This window comes from Rhinopithecus roxellana, chromosome 7 (assembly GCF_007565055.1).
Source record: "Rhinopithecus roxellana isolate Shanxi Qingling chromosome 7, ASM756505v1, whole genome shotgun sequence".
Classification (NCBI taxonomy): domain Eukaryota; kingdom Metazoa; phylum Chordata; class Mammalia; order Primates; family Cercopithecidae; genus Rhinopithecus; species Rhinopithecus roxellana.
In genome coordinates this window covers 97,558,070-97,566,235 of record NC_044555.1, presented here as the reverse complement: position 1 = coordinate 97,566,235, position 8,166 = coordinate 97,558,070, and positions in this window count along the sequence as shown.

The following is an 8,166-nucleotide window of genomic DNA, read 5'->3' as shown; positions in this document are numbered from 1 at the left end:
ACCTTAACATCACAATTAAAAGAACTAGAGAAGCAAGAGCAAACACATTCAAAAGCTAGCAGAAGGCAAGAAATGATGAAGATCAGAGCAGAACTGAAGGAGATAGAGATACAAAAAACCCTTCAAAAAATCAATGAGTCCAGGAGCTGTTTTTTTGAAAAGATCAACAAAATTGATAGACCACTAGCAAGACTAACAAAGAAGAAAAAAGAATCAAATAGATGCAATAAACAATGATAAAGGGGATATCAGTACCGATCACACAGAAATACAAACTACCATCAGAGAATACTATAAACACCTCTATGTAAATAAACTAGAAAATCTAGAAGAAATGGATAAATTCCTAGACACATACACTCTCCCAAGACTAAACCAGGAAGAAGCTGAATCCCTGAATAGACCAATAGCAGGCTCTGAAACTGAGGCAATAATTAGTAGCCTACCAACCAAAAAAAGTCCAGGACCAGATGGATTCACAGCCAAATTCTACCAGAGGTACAAGGAGAAGCTGGTACCATTTCTTCTGAAACTATCCCAATTAATAGAAAAAGAGGGAATCCTCCCTAACTCATTTTATGAGGCCAGCGTCATCCTGATACCAAAGCCTGGCAGAGACACAACAAAAAAGGGGAATCTTAGACCAATATCCCTGATTAACATCGATGCAAAAATCCTCAATAAAATACTGGCAAACCGAATCCAGCAGCACATGAAAAAGCTTATCCACCATGATCAAGTGGGCTTCATCCCTGGGATGCAAGGCTGGTTCAACATATGCAAATCAATAAACTTAATCCAGCATATAAACAGAACCAAAGACAAAAACCACATGATTATCTCAATAGATGCAGAAAAGGCCTTTGACAAAATTCAACAGCCCTTCATGCTAAAAACTCTCAATAAATTAGGTATTGAAGGGACATATCTCAAAACAATAAGAGCTATTTATGACAAACCCACAGCCAATATCATACTGAATGGGCAAAAACTGGAAGCATTCCCTTTGAAAACTGGCACAAGACAGGGATGCCCTTTCTCACCACTCCTATTCAACATAGCGTTGGAAGTTCTGGCCAGAGCAATTAGGCAGGATAAAGAAATAAAGCGTTTTCAGTTAGGAAAAGAGGAAGTCAAAGAGAATAAAATACCTAGGAATCCAACATGCAAGGCATGTGAAGGACCTCTTCAAGGACAATTACAAAATACTGCTCAACGAAATACAAGAGGACTCAAACAAATGGAATAACATTCCATGCTCATCGATAGGAACAATCAATATCATGAAAATGGCCATACTGCCCAAGGTAATTTATATTCAATGCCATCTTCATCAAGCTACCAATGACTTTCTTCACAGAAGTGGAAAAAAAAAACTACTTTACAGTTCATATGGCATCAAAAAAGAGCCTCCATTGCCAACACAAACCTAAGCCAAAAGAACAAAGCTGGAGGCATCACACTACCTGACTTCAAACTATACTACAAGGCTACAGTAACCAAAACAGCATGGTACTGGTACCAAAACAGAGATACAAACCAATGGAACAGAACAGAGCCCTCAGAAATAATACCACACATCTACAACCATCTGATCTTTGACAAACCTGAGAAAAACAAGAAATGCGGAAAGGATTCCCTATTTAATAAATGGTGCTGGGAAAACTGGCTAGCCATATGTAGAAAGCTGAAATTGGATACCTTCCTTAAACCTTTTATGAAAATTAATTCAAGATGGACTGAAGACATAAATGTTAGACCTAAAACCATAAAAACCCTAGAAGAAAACCTAGGGAATACCATTCAGGACATAGGCATGGGCAAGGACTTCATGTCTAAAACACCAAAAGCAACAGCAACAAAAGCCAAAATTGACAAATGGGATCTAATTAAACTAAAGAGCTTCTGCACAGCAAAAGAAACTACCATGAGAGTGAACAGGCAACCTACAGAATGGGAGAAAATTTTTGCAATCTACTCATCTGGCAAAGGGCTAATATCCAGAATCTACAAAGAACTCAAACAAATTTACAAGAAAAAAGCAAACAACCCCATCAAAAAGTGGGCAAAGGATATGAACAGACATTTCTCAAAAGAATACATGCATACAGGCAACAGATACATGAAAAAATGCTCATCATCACTGGCCATCAGAGAAATGCAAATTAAAACCACAATGAGATACCATCTCACACCAGTTAGAATGACAATCATTAAAAAGTCAGGAAACAACAGGTGCTAGAGAGGATGTGGAGAAATAGGAACACTTTACACTATTGGTGGGATTGTAAACTAGTTCAACCATTGTGGAAGAATGTGTGGCGATTTCCCAAGGATCTAGAACTAGAAATACCATTTGACTCAGCCATCCTATTACTGGGTATATACCCAAAGGATTATAAATCATGCTGCTATAAAGACACAGGCACACGTATGTTTGTTGCGGCACTATTCACAATAGCAAAGACTTGGAACCAACCCAAATGTCCATCAATGACAAACTGGATTAAGAAAATGTGGCACATATACACCATGGAATACTATGCATCCATTAAAAAGGATGAGTTCATGTCCTTTGTAGGAACATGGATGAAGCTGGAAACCATCATTCTCAGCCAACTATTGCAAGGACAAAAAACCAAACACTGCATGTTCTCACTCATAGGTGGGAATTGATCAATGAGAACACTTAGACACAGGAAGGGGAACATCACACACTGGGGCCTGTCATGGGGTGGGGGGAGGGGGGAGGGATAGCATTAGGAGATATACCTCATGTAATTGATGAGTTAATGGGTGCAGCACACCAACATGGCACATGTATACATATATAACAAACCTGCATATTGTGCACATATACTCTAGAACTTAAAGTATAATAAAAAAAAATAGAAGACATTTATGCAGCCAACAAGTACATGAAAAAAGCTCAACATCACTGGTCATTAGAGAAATGCAAATGAAAACAACAATTAAATACCAACTTATGCCAGTTAGAATGGTGATCACTAAAAAGTCAGGAAACAACAGATGCTGGAGAGGATGTGGAGAATTACAAGCGCTTTTACACTGTTGGTGGGAGTGTAAATTAGTGGAAGACAGTGTGGCGATCCCTCAAGGATCTAGAACTAGAAATACCATTTAACCAAGCAATCCCATTACTGGGTATATACCCAAAGGATTATAATCACTCTATTATAAAGACACATGCACATATATGTTTATTGCAGCACTGTTCACAATAGCAAAGACTTGGAACCAACCATTTCTAATTACATTGTTTGATTTTTTACCATTGAGTTTTAAGAGTTCTTTATATATTCTAGATACTAGTTCTTTTCGGCACACATAGTTTAGAAATATCTTCTACCAGTCTGTAGTTTGCCTTTTCATCCTCTTCATGTAGACTTTACATAACAAATGCTTTTAATTTTGATGAGGTCCAATTCATCAGTTTTTCCTTTATGGAATATGTTTTGGTGTGAAATCTAAAAACTCTCTGCCCAGTCCTAGATCCCAAAAATTTCTTCTCTGTTTTTTTCTAAAAGTTTTATAGTTTTAAACCCTGAAAGACAACTGGGCAATCCCATTCAGGAGATAGGCATGGGCTAAGATTTCATGACGAAGACACCAAAAGCAATTGCAGCAAAAGCAAAAATTGACAAATAGAGTCTAATTAAACTAAAGAGCTTCTGTGCAGCAAAAGAAACTATCAACAGAGTAAAGAGGCAGCCTACAGAATGGGAGAAAACATGTACAATCTATACATCTGACAAAGGCCTAACATCCATTATCTATAAGGAATTTTAACAAATTTATAAGAAAACAACCCCATTAAAAATGGGTAAATGACATGAGCAGACACTTTTCAAAAGAAGACATACGTGCAGCCAGCAATTATATGAAAAAAAAAAGCTCAATATCACTGATTAGAGAAAGGTAATTCAAAACCACAATGAGACACCATCTCACACCAGTCAGAATGACTATTATTATATAATACTTATTATATATAATATTATTATTTAATACTTATTATATATAATTTTATTGTATAATAAATGACTATTATTAAGAAGTCAAAAAATAACACATGCTAGTGAGGTTGTGGAGAAAAAGGAACTCTTATACACTGTTGGTGGGAGTGTAAATTAGTTCAACCATTGTGGAAGAGAGTGTGCTGATTCCTCAAAGACAGAGCTACTATTTGACCCAGCAATGCTGTTACTGGGTATATACCCAAAGGAATATAAATCAATCTATTGTAAAGACACATGCATGCACATGTTCATTGCAGCACTATTCACAATAGCAAAGACATGGAATCAACGTAAAGGCCCATCAGTGATAGACTGGATAAAGAAAATGTAGTACATATACACCATGGAATACTAGGCAGCCATTAAAAAATATCTTTTGCAGGGATATGGATGGAGCTGGAGGCCATTATCTTTAGCGAACTAATGCAGGAACAGAAAACCTTAATGTTCTCCCTTATAAGTGGAAGCTAAATAATGAAAACACATGGACACATAGAGGGGAACAACACATACTGGGGCTTATCAGAGCATTGGGAGTGGGAGGAGGGAGAGGATCAGGAAAAATAACTAATGGATACTAGGCTTACTACCTGGGTGATGAAATAATCTGTGCATCAAACCCCCATGACGCCTGCGTAACAATCCTGAACTTGTACCCCTGAACTTAAAAGTTTAAAAAATAGAAGTTTTATAGGTTTATGTTTTACATTTATAGTCTATGATCCATTTTGAGTGAATTTTTAATATATTAACCATTTTTTTATATTGGGTACCCACAGATATAAAGATGGGACCAACAGGCACTGGAGATTCCAAAAGGGAGGATCGAGGGTGCTACGGGTTGAATAACTACCTATTGGGTACTGTGTACACTACTTGGGTGATGAGATAAATAGAAGCCCAAACCTCAGCATCATGTAATATACTCATGAAACAAAACTGCACATGCATACCCTGAATCTAAATTAAAAAATAAAACTAAAAATGAATTTAAAATAAACAATTTTAAAAATAATTATATCAATTTTTGTAACTTTTTGAGGATGAGGTTTTTATTTTTCGCTTATGGATTTCTAGTTGCTCTGACTCTTTTTATGGAAAAGGCCGTCTTACTTCTATTGAACTGCTTTTGCAACTTCATCAACAATATAATTGTGTGTGTTGCTATTCTATTCCATTATCTATATGCCACCTACCTATGTATCAATACCACACTATCTTGATTATTTTAACCATAGAGAAGGAGTTAATATTACAGTAATTTATCCCACTTTATTCTATTTTACAAGATTGTTTTAGCTATTTTAGGACCTGTGCCTTTCTATGTAAATTTTAAAATAAACCTGTCAATGTCTACAAAATAAATACCTTGCTAGGATTGTGATAAGAATTGTATTAAACCTAAATATTAATTTGATGATAATTGACATTTTTACTATGCTGAGTCTTCTGATCCATGAAGACACTATGTCTTTCCATTTAATTAGGTCTTCCCTGATTTCTTTAATCAGTGTTTTATAATTTAAGCATTCCGATCCTATGTGTTTTGTTATGTTCATACTTACATATTCCATTTATTTCAAAGTAACTGTAAATAGTTTGTGTTTTCAATTTTATTTCCTGTATGTTCTTTTTTTAGTATACAGAAATGCAATTTATTTTTGAGTTTTGATCTTATATCCTGTGACCTTGCTAAATTCATTTGTTAGTTCTTAGGAAATTTTTTGTAGATTATTTGGGGTGTTCTACATAGACAGTTCTGCCATCTGTAAATGAGAACATTTTATTTCTTCTTTTCCAACAGGTATGCCTTTTATTTCTTGTTCTTGCCTTATTGCAGTGGCTAGAACTTCCAGTATGATGTAAAATAAGAGTAATGAGATGAAAATCCTGGCCTTTTCCTCAATCTTAGGAAAAAGAGGATTCAAAATTTCACTATTAAATATGACATTAGCTGTACTTTTTTTGTAGATGCTCTTTATCAGGTGTAGGTAGTTATTCTTTGTTCTTTGTCCTAAGTTGCCGAGAGTTTTTATCATGAATTGGTGCTAGATTTTTGCCAAATGCTTTTTGCACATCAATTGATATGATCATATGATTCTCCTTCTTGAACTTGTTGACATGTTGGATTACATTGACTGAATTTTTAATGTAATTTTTATAATTATTATAAGTAGTAACTACCGAACGCTGATAGTCTTATCCCATTTATACCTAGCAATAGTCATGTGAGATGGGTACTATTATTGTCAGCCTAATTGTACAAAGGAAAAAAATAAACTCAGGTTAGGGAACTTGTGTAACATCAAACAGTCAATAAAGGGCAAATTTTGGAAGCGAACCCTGGACTGGTTTACATCATTTACTTTGCCTTCCCACTCTGTTAGCCTTCTTTCAAGTGCTTATCAGAAGTTCTTTAGTATGGGAGCTTCTACTATTGCGTAAATAAACAAGGAACTTGACTATACTAATTTTGGCTCTTCACAAAGATTAGGAACCTCTCCTTTCTTGTTCTTGAACTTGAACAACAATCCGTTTCCTGGAAATCATTAAAACTGTTGCTGAGTCAGAGCCACAGCTCTTGAAAATATCTTCTTGAGAACTGTGGATGGGTGGGGGTCACAGAGGCAGTGATGATTAAGCTCAATTATTCCAATTTCAGGATTAGCTTGAGTGGCTGACTGAGCCTCCCATCCTAGAGATAATACTGTCTTATCAAGCTGCCCTTAAAAAGGATTCATATGTGTGCAAAATCCGCCATTCTCCTTTAGCAACATACTGGAATTATGGACCCTCTGATGACTCAGAAGGGGACTTTCAAAGCAGAGTAGGAAAAGCTACTTCATGTAATTATTTTCCCCAAATGATTAAATTAAGCTTATTTCTCTGCTGATGGAATTTTCTTCATTTTTTCAAATAAACAACCGCAGGAATTTTTTTCCCTCTAGTTTGCTGAATACTATACTTACAGACAAAAGAGATGTTTGACATAAACATTTTGGTAGCAGAATTTACAGTGTTTATTAGATTTCCCTTTGTTTTCTTGATTAATCCAAATAAACATTTCCCTCCTCTTTTAAAGGAAAAAAGTATTTGGGGCCAACTCTTTGAGATCATTTTTCTCTCCCTCTCGCTCTTGCCCTTGCTCTCACTCTTGCTCTTGTTCTCTCTCACTCTCTTTGTTTCTTTGTAACCCATGACCCCACCCTCTGTATCTCACATGTATCTCTTTCTTCACAAGCTCTCCTCCCTAACTCAGTTTTTTTTCTTTTACTTTCAGATAGAAATTTCAAAGAAAGACCTGTGTCCCAGCTTCTTTAGTTTTTATTCCTCCAAAAATGGCTTCAATGACTATGTCTCATAGTATTTTGCTCAGTGGACTTGAGTTTTGCACTTACCTCCCTACCCCTTAAAAGCTATGACGCCCACTGCGGATCACAAAGTCAGGAGATCGAGACCATCCTGGCTAACACGGTGAAACCCGGTCTCTACTAAAATACAAAAAATCAACTGGGTGTGGTGGCAGGCGTCTGTGGTCCCAGCTACTTAGGAGGCTGAGGCAGGAGAATGGTGTGAACCTGGGGGGCGGAGCTTGCAGTGCCACTGCACTCCAGCCTGGGTGACAGAGCAAGACTCTGTCTCAAAAGAAGAGAAAAAAAAGTTATGACCCCCACCAGTCCATGGGCAGCCGGGAGCCATTTCGCCCTCAAGGTATCAGAAAAGGGGCTCACTTCTTGACTTCCCTCCAGTGAGTCCAAAGCCTGAGGGATTTCTTTTATTTGGTTTCCTGGGCTCATTTATACTATCTCCTCATTTTCCATCTCTGTCTGAGAACCTTAGTCAATTGAACAAGCTCTCATACGCTCATCTAAAGCAGAAGTAAAGAAAAAGAAAAGCAAAATGAAACACTGCATCCAGTTGTTTGTGATCCAGATTCTGTGGAGGTGAAAGAACCCCTTTCTAGAAAAATAATTGGGCCAGCCAAGAGCTGCCATTTAGTACTGGCAAAGTGGACAGCTGCCTCCTGAGGACTAATAACCAACTTCCCTACTTACTTAGAGTCAGACCTTTAGATCTCTTTCTGTCCCAGTCACAGAGGGCCTGACAGGGCAGATATAAGGAAGGG